The sequence below is a fragment of the Neofelis nebulosa genome, chromosome 18 (genome assembly GCF_028018385.1).
Source record: "Neofelis nebulosa isolate mNeoNeb1 chromosome 18, mNeoNeb1.pri, whole genome shotgun sequence".
NCBI classification, from domain to species: domain Eukaryota; kingdom Metazoa; phylum Chordata; class Mammalia; order Carnivora; family Felidae; genus Neofelis; species Neofelis nebulosa.
In genome coordinates this window covers 28,723,966-28,739,252 of record NC_080799.1, presented here as the reverse complement: position 1 = coordinate 28,739,252, position 15,287 = coordinate 28,723,966, and the positions used below count along the sequence as shown (strand labels likewise).

Sequence of the window (15,287 nt, the reverse complement as noted above, 5' to 3'; positions counted from 1 at the left end):
GATACTGTCTTGATAATAAGACAATAAAGACCTCCCCAAAGGGCTTCTGGGTGCCATAAATTATATAACAAATCCACTTCTGCCAGGCAGCCAGGATTAACTCCTATTCACCCAGGGCACTACTCCTCAGTATCACCAACTGGCTTATCAAAATGAAAGTCATTATCCACCACTGCCCTGAGAAAGGCACAGCACATTTCTCACTGCTCATCAGTTGGCTGACACCAACTACTCACTGCAAGAGAAATCAACCTAACAATCTTATAAACAAATTTGATACTTGTTTCTTGCAGGCCAAAAGTTTTTTTAAATCCAGAAAGGAAAAGTATTTTGTTGGTTTCTCCTCCAGTAAGTTCTCCGGACTGAATTTTTATAGGAACTGCCTATGCTGACATTTTATTATAGTAGACAATTTGGGTTTTTTTTTTATTTTTTATTTTTTTTATTCATTTTTGAAGGAGAGAGAGAGAGGCAGAGCATGAGTGGTAGGAGGAGCAGAGAGAGAGAGAGAGAGAGAGAGAGAGAGAGAGAGAGAGAGAGAGAGACGGAGACACAGAATTCGAAGCAGGCTCCAGGCTCTATGATGTCAGCACAGAGCCCGACGCAGGGCTCAAACCCACGAACCATTTGATCATGACCTGAGTGGAAGTCAGACGCTCAACCGACTGTGTCATCCAGGTGCCCCTATAATAGACAATTTGTTATTTCTATTATGCATTCAAAGCTTGAATGCATTATGTATCCTTTACTCCTATTGAACATAAACATTCATGACACCAAAGCAGATAGCCAAAAATAACACGTGCACAGAAGATAAAGGATATTATTATTATTACATCTTAGATTACAAGTTCTAAGAAGGCAGGGAGTGTGCATGGTAACGTGAAAAGAGCTAACTGGCACCTAACAAACATTTTCTAAAGAATAAGCACCTACTTTGTACCAAGCACACCGCACAAATCTACCTACATGCATGGTACTAGCCAGTTTTACACAATCACGTCCACAAATGCTTACATGACTTTTACAATGTACTACCCAACATTTTCAAATCATTTTACACATATGAACTAATCCAACAATCATACCCTAGTAGGTAGGTATTATCACTGTTTTATAGATGAGAAAACTAAGACACAGAAAATACCAATAACTTATATAAGGGCACACAGCCAGCAAGTGGCAAAGCTAAAATTCAAACCCATGTTTTACTGTTTTTCATAATTAAGGATAATGCTTTTCAAACCCACAGTTTTTAAAATATGGAAATTTAAACTAACTCTTTCAAAAACCATACTAAAATAGTTTTTTGGGGAGCCTAGCTGGCTCAGTAGGTAAAACATGCAACTCTTGATCTCAGCGTTGTAAGTTCGAGCCCCAAGTTGGGTACAGAGATTACTTAAAAATAAAATCGTTAGGGGTGCCTGGGTGGCTCAGGCAGTTAAGTGTCCGACTCTTGATTTCGGCTCAGGTCATGATCTCACAGTCCTGAGACTGACCCCCGCGTCGGGCTCTGCACTGGGCATGGAGCCTACTTGGGATTCTCTCTCTCTCCTCCCCCTCCCCCGTGTGTGCTCTCACCTCTCTTTCAAATAAAATAAAATAAAATCTTAAAAAAAATTTTTTTAATGTTTATTTATTTTTGAGAGAGAGGCAGACAGAGTGTGAGCAGGGGAGGGGCAGAGAGAGAGGGAAACACAGAATCTGAAACAACTCCAGGCTCTGAGCTGGCAGCACAGAGTCCAATGTGGGGCTTGAACCCACGAACAATGAGACCATGACCCGAGCCAAAGTCAGACGCTTAACCAACTGAGCCACTCAGGAGCCCCAAAATAAAATCTTAAAAAAAATTTTTTTAAATAAAATGAATAGTTTTTTGTGTGGTATGTATAAGCTTTCAGTTACTGTGAAATGAGAGACAGAACAAGATCACTGCCTTCCACTTTAACTGCAGCCTTCAGTGAGAATGAACACTACCCCCTGACCAAATACACATGTAAATACACATATAACTCAAAAGTTTCATGAAGCAATATTTACCTTACCCTCACTTCTAGGATGCACTATAATTTATTCCTTTTCTTTAATTTGGTTTTTAACTTTTGATTATACTCACTAGATATGACCCACAGTGAGAAACTCTCAAGATCAAACTTAAAGGTCCCCTTCAATAGCCTTATTGTGCCAGACAAAATACTAGGCATTTTAGAGTCATGACAGCAGTTAATCCCCACATCTACCCTACGAAGTTGGTACTGCTGATACACTGAAATAATCTCAGAAAAAACCCACTTTACCCAAATCCCTACACTGTGGCACAGAAAAGCTCACCAAACTGTCCATCTGCTCCCCCAGTTTCCCAGGTTCTTTTCAGTGAGGTGGGGAAATGTGTCTATTTCTGGCCAATGAGCTGTAGGCAGTTGTGATTCTTATCGTTTCTAACCCTAAACACTGAGCTGGCACGTGACATCCCAGCCATCTTTTCCCCTGCCATGGTGACCAAGATAGTACACAAGAGTGGAATCTTCATTAGCCTGGGCCTCTGAGTGACTGTATAGAACAGGGCACCCTTCAGCCTACTGACCCACGCGGGACATCCAAACAATAAAGTTTAATCAGATTAAGGCAGACTTTATAAATTCTGACTCTTGACTATCTACCCATCCTCAGTAATTCTACAGTTCAGGCCCCTGACATCTTTATTGGAGCACCCTCACAAATAGTTTCCCTACTTCTGGGATTGCTCCCTCCAACCTCTTTCACACTGTCACCAGAATGATCTTTTACACACACATACAAACACACACTTGACTATGCTGCGTCCCTACTCAAAATTATTTAATAGTTCCCCTTCACCTACAAAACACAATCCCAAACTCAATAAGTCATACAAAGAAAGCCCTTCTGAGTCTGGCCTCAACTACTGTCATTCTCCCCATCTCATATATTCCCCATCCCTCAGCCATAAACACCTGCCATTCCCCAAAATGCCACGGCTTCTCATGCTTAGGTTTACACATCCTGTTACCTCTACGGAACGCCATCTCACTCTCTGGTCTATGTCTGTCAAGCTCAGCTGAGATTTTTACCTCCCACAGGACTCCTCTCCTGACTCCTTCAAGCTGACCTAGAGCCTTTCTGCCCCTCCACATCTTCATTTATGGCAGATATTTTTTGGCAACGGTTTTACATTTTCTAGTTGTTCTTATGTCTCTTTTCCTACCACATCATAAGGGCCTTAAGAACAAGATACACAAAAGGCACTTAAATGTACCAGAATGAATAGCTGGCAACCTATAAACACACGTTGTGCATCCAATCCCAGTGTCAGTCCTTTAAGAAAAATTCAGACCACACACACTTCATTTTGAATACAATGGTGAAAGCATCTAATCTGAAGGCCAAATTTTTCTGGGTTACAAAGCTAGTTTTGAGTTTCAGAAGTTCCCTACGAATGATCCACATTCTGTCTGGGAAAGCTGGTCCCCTGCTCATATATGTCTAATTTGAAAACTATATAGGATGGTTCTTCTTAGAATATCTTGCATCTGTTTGGAAACTGAGAGTGCTATTAACAGTGTGTTTTTAAAAGTTTTGTTGGGGTGCCTGGGTGGCTCCGTCAGTTAAGCGTCCGACTTCGGCTCAGGTCATGATCTTGCGGTTTGTGAGTTCGAGCCCTGCGTCGGGCTCTGTGCTGACACCTCAGAGCCTGGAGCCCGCTTCCAATTCTGTGTCTCCCTCTCTCTCTGTCCCTCCCCTGTTCATGCTGTCTCTCAATAATAAATAAACGTTAAAAAAATTAAAAATAAAAGTTTTGTTCTGTTAAGCTGCTACTGTAATCAAAAGCTCTTTCACTTCAGTGGGCTGAGTCAGAAGCACTAAATGCAGGAGACCTGCAGAACTTGGTGTTGAGTAAGTCAACTTAAGCATTGTATGCAAATGGTAAAGCGACAAATCAGACTGAGGGGAAACTTAGGCCAAACTACAGAGGGAAGGAAAAACTGTAACCTTCCAAATGGGGAAAAGGCAACTGGAAAGATTTTTACCTGTTGCATAACATTTTATTATCTCTCTCTGCTAGGCCGAGCAATGGTTTTGAGCTGGAACTTAGAAAAGCAAATGCCCTGACAAACTAAGTAATTCTGGTTCTTTGATTAGGGAGGTTTAGAGTTAAGAGTTAAAGCCGGCAATTATTATTATTATTTTTTTACTTCAAGTTACCATGAAAGTTCAATTTCCAACAAGAATTAAAATGTTAGTCTTCCATGAGAACACCAGAGTAAGTCGTCTTACTCCAGTAAGTGCTAGAAACATGGAAGAATGACTTGAGAAGGTTTGGAACTCTACCACTGTTTGTACATCTTTCATTCTGACTCTAAATTACATTTTATCTTTTTAAATGTGTGATCTTGAATGCTTACACTTCTGTGGAGATTCTACTACCATGGAGATAATTATTTGTATGACTGGGAAAGAATAGTATTTCATGGGGCTCTCATCTTTAAAGGCCCAACGACTCAGCTGCCCACAAGATATCTTAACCAAGACTCATTGATCCAATGGCAATTTTCCAAGAAGAGAAAGAAATAAACAACCTCACTCTAGCTTTGCAAATCCTAGTCTACAGACCAAGGGCAAATGTCACGACTCCTCTCCATCCCCTTTTAGGATTTCCTCCGACTCACCAGCAATAATATATAAGTAATGACTAAACTCTGCGCCAAGGAAAATGGACTCTGAAAGACATCTACAATGAGTAAGGCAGTCTTGTGAATCTGCACAAAGGATGAATGTCATATATGTCATGAAACAGATTTTAGTGGAGAAAAAAAGATTTTTTAATCTTGCAAAATTATAGGCCTGAGTAAAGGCTTTTTCCCTTTCCCAGTGTGCCCAATACCGCAAGTCACCACTTCTCTCAGGAGACAAAACTGTATGAATGACAAAACGAAAATTTACCAAGTATTGAGGGCTTGTGGCTTGGAACGTTAGATTTACCTCAGTTGGGAAACATCTGAAGAGTTTCTCATTATGAAATCAAGTAGAAACTCTGTATTAAATAAATGAAGGAGGAAAATCATCTTGGGCTACATCATTGTCACCACTGTGCTCAATTTTGACCTCATCTTGACTAGGTAACACACAGCACGAAAGGTAATAGACACGGAACCACCTTTATAGCAATTCTTTTAAATTACAATTTGAAACATTAAACTATTACACGGAACTATACCAGATGCATGGGCCTTTATGCTGAAGTAATTACAGAACACTATCACTTGCAGAACACTGGTCAACAAGCAAAGTAGATAATGAAAGATGACAGTGTGAAGATACACAGAAAATGTCAAGGGAACACAGGTAATTAAGGTTCAAAACAAAACAAAAAAACAATCTCGAGAAAACAGACTACATGTGAAAGCAACTTTCTTGGCTCCTATTATGTAATCAAGATTTCAGTTTTATTCTAGGGTTTTCCTTAAAAAGAAAGCACCTCCCACAATACTTTTTTTTTTTTTTTTTTACCATTGCTCAGTTTACTTCTCACCATGCCCATTATGTTATGAGCCAATAAAACAAAAGTGAAATAAAATTTTAAATAAAGCTTGTCTCAGTGTTTAACTTCATTTTAGGGCAGGTGTCACACTATACCTTTAAAGAAGTTACCAGTAAGATTAAGATAGAGCACAGCCTCAGCCTTCCAGAACCCAGAATACATGCACTAGCATGCATTCAAGAGAGAGGATTGGCAATAAATAAATAAATAAATAAATAAATAGTAAGTAGATAGATCGATAAATAAATAAGTAAGAGTGAGAGAGAGCACGAGGGTTGGCTTTTTCTCCCTCCCCAACAGAATAGGTCAGAATCCTAGCTGCTTCTATGGGGAGTCCCAACCCCAAAAAGTGAAAGGAAAAAAGATCAATCCAGGTTGTAGGAAAACTGCTTAGAGTGAAAGAGAAAGCATTACTACTTATTTTTCATTCGTTAAAAAAAAGCCACCACTACTAACATCTACAATATTTTAAATTCTATACAGCCTACTTACGGAGATCTTCACCATGAATGCAGAAATAGAAATTTGTCAATTTGCTTGAGTGCGGCAAGTCTTTAAATCCACTCAAATTTGAACCTGTTCTGCTGTGTCCCCCAGAGGACTTCATGAAGGTGTGGCACTGGAGCAGAATTAATGAACCTTAGAATTACAAACTTCAGCCTTTCCTAGACAGCCTTTATGATCTTACATATCCATTTACCATCAACTATTGTTCACCCAATATTTTTCTTAAAAGCATAAAAAAATCATACCCACTTTAATATTATCTTAAGCAACACTATCCATGAAGTCACAGGTCTGGGCATGCTAGTTTTGTTTTCATTAATACACAGTAAAATACAGAACTAGTAAACAAAAAGGTCTCATCTGTGTACCACCAAAAATCTTATGTACCATCAATAGTACAAAAAAAACACTTTTGCGTGCTCATTTCAGCAGCATATACACTAAAAATATAACCAAAGCCACACTTTGAGAAACAGTGATTTCATCTCAAATCCTTTATGTCACAGTTAAGGAAACAGACTCAAAGAGGGCCTGTAACTTGCTCAAAAATACAGAATAACTGGTGGTGGAGCCCAGACTAGGATCTAAGTCCAGTGGTGGTCCCACCAGAGTAGAATCTCCAGATGGGTGAGCTACAGGGAGAATTAGAGAGCTGGCCTTAGGGGAGTTCACCAACAACTGAACCTCAAGCAGCTGGTAAGCCCTTTACCAGTGTATCTGGGCTTTTCACTTTCTCTGAGAAGCACACACATAACATAGTACTTGGTTTTTCTAGACTGGCTGAAATAGACTCGCTGTTTCCTTCCCAAAGTCTCATGTGATTATGCCCAATTCAATGCACTCAAGGTATACTGCAAAAGATAAAAATGTCTCCTGGATCAGTTTCCCTTTTTTTTGGTTTAACAGTACCTTTGCTACTGAGCCCCAGTGCCCATTGCTAGACTCCTGCATGCTCTATAGTTTCAGGGAGATTTTCCATCTCTTAGTTTTAGGCCAGCTCTGGAAATGGGCTGGAAGTTTCCATCACAGAGTCACTCCTATACTTCCCAGATACCCAGAGCAGGTTTTATTTTCAAGTGACAGATAACCTGTGTCTATTGTGTGCCCAGCAATGTTTTATACACTGTCCTATATGTCTCCCTATAAAAGGAAGTAAAATGATATAGTTCCTGGCCCCTTGGGACATGCCAACCCAGGTGAGCTTAGCTATGTATGCACATAGCTAATAATAGCTGATGTTCTTAGATTATATATATACATACATGCCAGGCACGGTGCCAAAGCCTTCAAATGGACTGTCTTACTGACTTACAAGTATTTGCTATGATTATCCTCCCTTTATACATGAAAAATATAAAAATGAGACTTAGAGATGTTAAGTGGCTCATCCAAGATCAACATTTAAGTAGGTGGTAAAGTTCAGACTAAAACCCAGACTAGGCTGATGCTCTTAACTAGTGCACTATGTACACCTGAATCTTTTTAACGTCACACCAAAAGAAAACATGAATATTGTGTAATTGATTTCTTATTAAGGGAGCTCATTTCTTGCACTAGGCAAGTCTAGAGATACAGCACCTGTGAAATCCAAGAAACTATAACACATTCTGAGAATGCCATTTCATATTGACTGAGGGAGAAGTTTGTTCTTTTGTAATCTGAAGCTATTTAATTTGCACTCTCTTGACCAAAACCTCCATCAAATTAACAGTAAATGCATACTGTTACTTCTCACCTAAATTAACTTTAGGTAGCCTTCTCTAGGTAGCATCTACTTATGGAATCCAAAGCTGGATTATTAGTGTAGTAGAATAAAAAAATATATTTGGTCTTTGTCCCCAGTTTGTGCCAGAGCTCCTAAAACTCTTGGTATGTCCTTACAGACAGAAGTGTCCTTTGTTATTCATAAGGATCCTGGTTGGACCACACTGGAACTTATGCTAATGAGGTGACTCAGGGTGGGCCCTTAGATACCTTCACGGCAGAGGCTGGCCTCACCAGAAAGAGCAGACACAAGATTAAAAGGTTGGAACTTTCAGCCTCATCTCCAGACCACAGGGAAGGGGCGCGAAGGGTGGCTGGAGTTTAATCACCAGGCTGATGATTCAATCAGTTATGCCTACATCAAGGAACCTCAACTGAAACTAAAACCAGGCTAGGGGAGCTCCAGGCTTGGTGAACACACTGATGTACTGGGAGGCAGCAATAACCAAGGGGGGACATGCAAGCTGTACCAATTCAGATCTTGTCTTATGCCCCTCTTCCAATTGGCTGTTCCTGGTTTGTATCCTTTATAGTGAAACTGTAATCATAAATACACTTTCCCCAGTTCTGTGAGTCAAATGTTCTGGCAATTATTGAACCTGGGGGAGGGAGGTTGTGAGGAACCCCAAATTTTTAGCCTGTCAGGCAGAAGTGCAGGTACTCTGGGGCTACCTGATACTTGTGGCTGGTATCTGAAGTGGGGCAATCTTAAGAGACTGAAACATTAACTTGTGGGGTATGCACTCACTCCAGGCAGTTTGTGTCAGAATTGAATTGTTGGACACTCAGGTTGTGTCAGAGAATTGTTGTTGGAACATAATTAATAACCTCAGAAAAAGAGGTTTACGTTAAAACCAATCTAACTGGTGCTCAGAAGCCACTTCCCTGCTTGATCTAATCATTAAATCTATAGCTGTCACCAATTTAGAGCACTACTTGACATTTTCAGTGCAAGTAGAAAATATGGCTCTATGGACAGATCTGCACGTGCCTGGTAGAATAAAATTTCTTTTAAAAGAAGAAAGCTTATGGACTAATTTGACCTGCTGAAGAAAACATGGAATGTTGTAGAAATTGAAACCAAAAATGATTATTCTTTAATAATTTAGGTTGTGATTTATTCCACATTTATTATAGTCTCCATGAGATTCTCTCCCATGAGAGAATCACGAGTTACCTCAATAGTTTACATTAACTGTTCCCTCTGGATAGCAGATGATGCTAAATGACAATCACCACCACCTAGTATTTGCTTCATTTGTACTTTTACCCAAACTCTAATGTGACCAGGGACATTACATTCCCTCCTGTTTACCAACTTCTGATTTGTCAAAAGTAAAATCAAAAGAGACAGAGATCTCAAAAAACTTAGGCCAGCACTCAGTAAGCAATCTTTAAGACCAATCTGATCAAACCAGATACTGCATCCCTGCATTCACCCCTCCCCATCAGAAATACACTTTCCAGTAATGGAGAGAACACTTGTGGTCAGAGACCTGGTCAGGGCCCCTGGATTACCCAACTCCACAGGTTCCCCGTCCCTCTCCTTGGAAACACTGTTCCCCGAAGTTGTGCAATCTTGTGGGCCTGCTCCTTCCCTACCCACTCTTCCCCCCCTAAGTGCCATCGTTAGCGTTTTCTACCCTTTCCCAGTTGGACCACCAATGGGCATTTCTCTTCACCCTATATATACACCCAGTCCACAATACCACTACCACCACCCCGACCACCTTGCCTTCCCAAAGTCCTTCCCTACACACCCTCTTCTTCCACCACTGAACCCACCTATCTAAATGCCTTCAGGGGGCACTTCAGTGGCTCAGTCAGTTGAGCTTCCGACTCTTGATTTCAGCTCTATTTCAGCTCGGGTCATATTCTTGGGTTTGTGGGACTGAGCGCTGTGTTGGGGAGGCTGCTTGGGATTCTCTCTCTCTCTCTCTCTCTCTCTCTCTTCTCTCTGCCCCTCCCCCCCAAACTAAATAAACAGTAAAATAAAGTAAAATAAAATAAAATAAAATAAAATAAAATAAAATAAAATAAAATAAAATAAAATCCTTCAAAAGTCTTTAGACTTTTCTCTTTCATAAAATGTTAGGAAACCCGCAAACTTTTCCTTACCATAGGCATTAGCCATAACCAACTGTTTTGAGTAAATGACTGAACAAATGACTAGTTGTTTCAAAAAAAACTAATTTACTAGAGAAAAAGAACCATGGAAACATTCTAAAAAATGGAAACAGGGCATTCACTCTATCACTTCTCACTTTTGAATTCTACTCGGAAGCAAGAAAGTGTCATTCGAACTGAGAAAAATGTCTCCTCTGAGGACCTGGGAATTCCAGCGTATCCACGATCCTGCCACCTAGAACCCAGGCTACTAGAGTGCCAGCCCTCACTGCAGTGGATTCCTACCCTTCCCTTTCAGTTTAAAGAGCAGCCACTAGGTAATCAAGTAGATATAAAGCTAGAGTTTAACTGAAAACAAATTTGCTTCACAAAGAAAAAAAGAAAAAAAAAAAAAAAAAAAAAAAAAAGGAATGTGGCCATTGTAGTTCTTTCCCAGAGTTGTTCTAAAACTGTTGTGTCAATGGATATACCCAGGTTTTCCTGTTCGGATTCCAGGGCAAGTCACTGGGAAAAGGAAGTAGTGTATTTGGTTCAGCATTTTGAATAGGTATTCTCTACAGCCCACTGGCTTAAGAAATTACAGAGATAAAGCCTCAACTCCTATTTGAGAGAACTACTGTCACTTTCAGGAATACTGAGGAGAAAGGGCCAGCTACTTACAGGTGCCATTACTCACTTATAGCCTTATTTCGCATATGCTTCAAAGGTGGTTATAAGGAGTCTTCCCTGAAAGAACAGCAGTTTGTGACAAAATGTTTGAGTGAAGAACTAAGAATATATAAAAGACCAAGCAGCAAGGATTTCAATTCAACTCAAACAAACTAAGTGCCTACAAAGACACATATGAAGTAGAGTAAATGAGAAAACAAAATTATCACAGAGAAGGCCCGATTCTAGTCCTATAGTTGCCAGTACTCCGCTCTGTAACTTCAAGCAAGTTTACCGTAACCTTTCTAGATTTCCATTTCCCGCCTAAATCACCGCTTTTCAACCTGTTTTTGGCCTCAGAACGTTTTGTTCCATTGAAATCTTCTGTGGAAACCCAATATAAGAGAATATTAAAGTTAACTTTCACAGAGTGAAGCACAGTGGGCTGAAATGGAAGGGAGACAGCAAAACTCTCTCATCCCAACCACAAATGTACTCCAGCAACAACCCACAAGGGTTCCAAAGAGCCCAGTTTGAAACAAACACCACACCAGATAGTAAGGTTCTTTGAGGGTCTTTTTCTGGCTTCTTCCTAAACTGGAGAAAGAGGAATGAACTGCATTCAATACATTAAATGCTATCACTTGACTCTTGCTCAGAATCAAAATTATAGATCACACACCAACCCACTTTAAGCCAACACTGGAGAGACCAAACCCTTCATCAACCAACAAGAACTAAAAACTAGAACCAAACTCTGCTGTCCTGATAGGGTGGAAGCAATCTATTAATAAAATAAGGGGAGGCAAGTCTTTCCAGCACACTGTCTCCTAGAATGACAAGCAGAGACTGGGGCAGTAGCTACAAAAGATGCTAAACAACTCTCCAAAAACAGAAAGTCCTACACTATGCAGGGGGTACTATCCAAGATCCTCTGTCAGTCATATCTGGTCTGGCCTCAGTTACAGAATTATTTCTGGTCCTCAAGTCCTCAGGTTGAGCCCTCCAGCAGAGCATGGCACAACAGGGACAAAGAGAATGTTTCCTATAGCAATCTAAGCTTCCACACTGCAATTCAGCCCAAAACCCAACAACACAGCACAGCTCAAAGGATAGTCCTGAGCAAAGCCACACCCTCAGGAAGTCAGGAGGAGTCATTAACATGATGCCTACCTTTCCATGCACTCAGGCTGGTATATGGGCACTGGCCATAGGTGGCTTATTTTGCCACAACAAGGGCTAATCACCACCCCAACACTGACTTACTGATCTTCCCTATTCTGATGTACAGTATTTAAATAAAGTTTCATTCACACACATCTAAAAGAAGATCATGTGGGACTTTCTTTCCCCCTCCCATTTTGTCCTTTCAGCATATCACAACTTCAAAGAATTAGAGTCTGAGCTTCCAACCCTTTTTCTCATTATTTTACTAAATTAATATGTTGAGTTATACTTCGTAATCGTTAATTAAATGGTGAGGTACTGTGATAATCTCTTTGTTCTCCCAAAAGAAATAAGACCTTCCATCACCTAGAAAAGCAGACACAAGAACCAGTGAAACTAGATTTGAAGTGAAAGACACTAACTCAAACTCACTGGTCCTTTGTACAAAGAGCTTCAGAACACTGTGCAACATTTAGGGAGAACTGATCCTGGTTCACTGGTATCAACATCTGTAAAGAGACACAAAGAAGTAATTGTAAGTTATCAAGAGCCGGGGAAATAGGAGTTACCACGTAATTACCATTGTTTCAATCTGAGTTACCACATCTTCACCTCAAAACAACTGGCAGCCAGTGTACAATTAACTCTTACTGCAGCACAGATACCAAAACAGCAAAATCAGATTAATTTTAAGTCTACTGCAATACAACTCCAAACTAAGTGGCATCAACTGGCCTCCTAGGTTGCCCACCTCTCAGAAGAGTTTGTCCAAAAGCCCCCAAAGTTCAAGAAAGAAATCAACTGGTACCCTAGATTAAAAGGCCAGCTCAACTCCAAGACTCCACATTCATTTAGATTGGTGGATTCTTTCCCCAAACACAATCAGTGGTCAATGTAGGAGTCAATGGCTTCTCCCCATGTTCAAGTCCCCTCCTACGTATCCACCCCCTTTCAGAAATTAGAAAAGAGCCACTAGTCTACAAACTAGCTGATAATATTTCAACCTACAGGATATTTTCATACCTGAGTTATAATAAGCCATTGAAATGAAGATGAATAGTAGACAGCTTAATAATCCATTGGCCAGAGCATCTGAAGCCCAGCATTAGCATACAAAGTCCAAAACTCTTTAACCTAGACATATATATATATATATATATATATATTTAACCTATATATTAAATATATATTTAACCTATATATTATATATATATTTAACCTATATATATGATATATATATTTAACCTATATATATATTATATATATATATATATATATATATATATATATATCATCAGTTCTCCAATCTTTGACTTAGTCTGTAGTACAGAAGAGTGGAGTCTATTGTTTTCCTGGTCCTAGCTGTTCACTTCAGTCACTTGCTTGCTAACTAAAAGACTTTCCATTGGTATTCAAGTCGGAATTCAGTAATTCAGTACCAGGCTCTATTCCACCCCCCTCATTACCCTGAGGACTGCCCAGCAAGCCCTATTCGTTAGTTCTGGCAATCCACCTACCAATTCTACTAAAGTAGCAGAACTTAAAACAGGTGACAAGTCCTCAATTTCAGATTTGTTTTCCCCCAAACACTAAAAGGTTTTACTTAGCATTTCTAATACCGACTTTACTACAAACAGCCCAAGCAACATTTAAGTCTCTCAACCACATGGCTCAAAGGGCCAATTCACTCAAAGAACACACTAGTCACTGTTGTGGGGTTCAAAAGAAGAAAACAGCGTATTCTTTCTGTTTCAGCCCACTGTGACATGGCAGAAGAGGGCCAAATCAAGGAGGAGTCCTGATTGGGCTTCTCAAGTGGACAATCTGGTCAAGGTGAGGCTGAAAAGCAGCTGACTATTGGAGATGAATGGCCCCAACAGAAGGCAAAAGTAGGTTACATCCCCTGGTTACATGCCAGCCCAAAGATGCCGACATAGTGGGATTCAGCCCACAATGGTCATTTATCTACTGTAATCCACCAAGTGAACTTTTAGCACCAACCTACACCTCAGCTCAGTGTTATTAGTCATCAGGCAGACCAGGCAAGAGTGGAAGTGTTGCAACATAAAACCTGCCTCCCTACAAAAAACAACTTCAAACTTAGATCCTGATGGACATCTTTGTAGACCAACAGGGTTATATTATTATCACTTGCCCAACCTTCAACCCTAAATTCATACACAGCTGGAAGCAAAGGAGGATTCATTTACTAGAACATATTCAGGGTACCCACTATGCAATTTTAAACAGCATACAAGACAAAATCCTCTAAGGAGAAAAAGTGTGCTCTCAGTTGAACATTTTGTTGAATTCTGAACACAGCTTGACATTTATCTGCCAGAAAAGACCCAGGTGACCACAGACGGCTCCTCTCCCACTCTCAGCAGGGCAACTTTTTTTTTTTTAATTGCCAACAGCCCAACAGTACCTGCAAAACAGTAAGTGATAATACTCTACGAAAGGAAATAGAATTGATCAAAAAGGAGCATCACTTTCTATTTCCTTCTTCTTGCTCTTATTTTGCCTACCTGTTCTGAGCCTAGCCTCTACCTCTCTGACCTAGACTTTTTTCATTTCCTCTTTGCTCACTAGGCTCTGGCTGTTACTGCCTCCTCTTTCCCATCCTCCCTCACCTCCCTACCCCCTTTCCACCCCACCCCTTTCTTCCCAGACCCTGGAACTTGCCAAAGTCACTTCAGCCAGTTTCTGCACTAGCTAGTCCGAGAGGCTGGAAGGCTCTTCCCCTATATTTGCATGGCTGGCTTCTTTTTATTTAAAGCTCAGCTTGAGTGTTACCTCCTCAAGAAAGGTCTTCCTTGACTGCATCCCAATCACTTTCTATCACATCACTCTACTTCCTTCAGCATTTATTAAAATCTGATTTATTTGCTTATTTATTCTCTGTCCCCACACTCTCTAATGTAAGCTCCATGAAAGCTCAGACCTTATGATTGTGTTCACCTTTGCCCACCCAGAACCCAAAATACTGGCTAGCACTTACTTGCTCGTCAATAATGCTTGCTGAATGAATGCATTTTGGACTTTTTATACAATGGTTCCAAATCAATTAAGGTGAGAACAGTAGTCATTCTTTTTGTTACAGTTCTGTGAAACACATAAACAAGCTGTTACTTGTACAATCAAGGCATTAAATATTCTGTTTTATCAGGCTTGAAAGCCCTAATGAGTCGGATGGGACCCGTTATGATAATTCTCCTAGCAATATGCATATAAACTCAGTTATAGAGGGCCCGGATTTATGGACACTTTCTAATCAAAGGATCTCTAATATTTAGGCACTATCTATTAAAGTTCTTCAGAAAACACAGTTCAACATTCAACAGATTTCCAAAGAAAATATCAACACCAAAATAGGAATTCTTACATTTCACTCTAAAACTTCTAAGACAAGCTAAAAGAGCACTACTTGATTTTTTTTTTTAAGCCAAGAGAACATCCATAAAGAGATCTTTCCAGTCATTATCTGCCTTGTTCAAATAATTTTTGCACATCCGTT

General features: G+C 40.1%; 1 protein-coding gene across 22 annotated transcripts in view; it reads right to left on the bottom strand.

The window, feature by feature from the left end:
• The window catches only part of DCUN1D3 (defective in cullin neddylation 1 domain containing 3), a 39,031-nt gene that overhangs the window by 21,872 nt on the left and 1,872 nt on the right, over window positions 1-15,287 (bottom strand). For 4 of the 22 annotated variants that reach the window (XM_058711609.1, XM_058711597.1, XM_058711610.1 and 1 more), the window contains exons 2-3: window positions 14,772-14,875; window positions 12,193-12,279 (exon numbers count right to left, since the gene is read on the bottom strand). The exons of 6 other annotated variants lie outside the window; for them this stretch is intronic. The gene's annotated coding sequence lies outside the window, so the exon portion shown is untranslated. Of the gene's footprint in view, window positions 1-6,049; window positions 6,177-12,192; window positions 12,280-12,793; window positions 12,905-14,771; window positions 14,876-15,287 lie in introns of all 22 variants that reach the window. 12 more of the 22 variants (XM_058711607.1, XM_058711614.1, XM_058711611.1 and 9 more) reach the window with 10 other exon arrangements.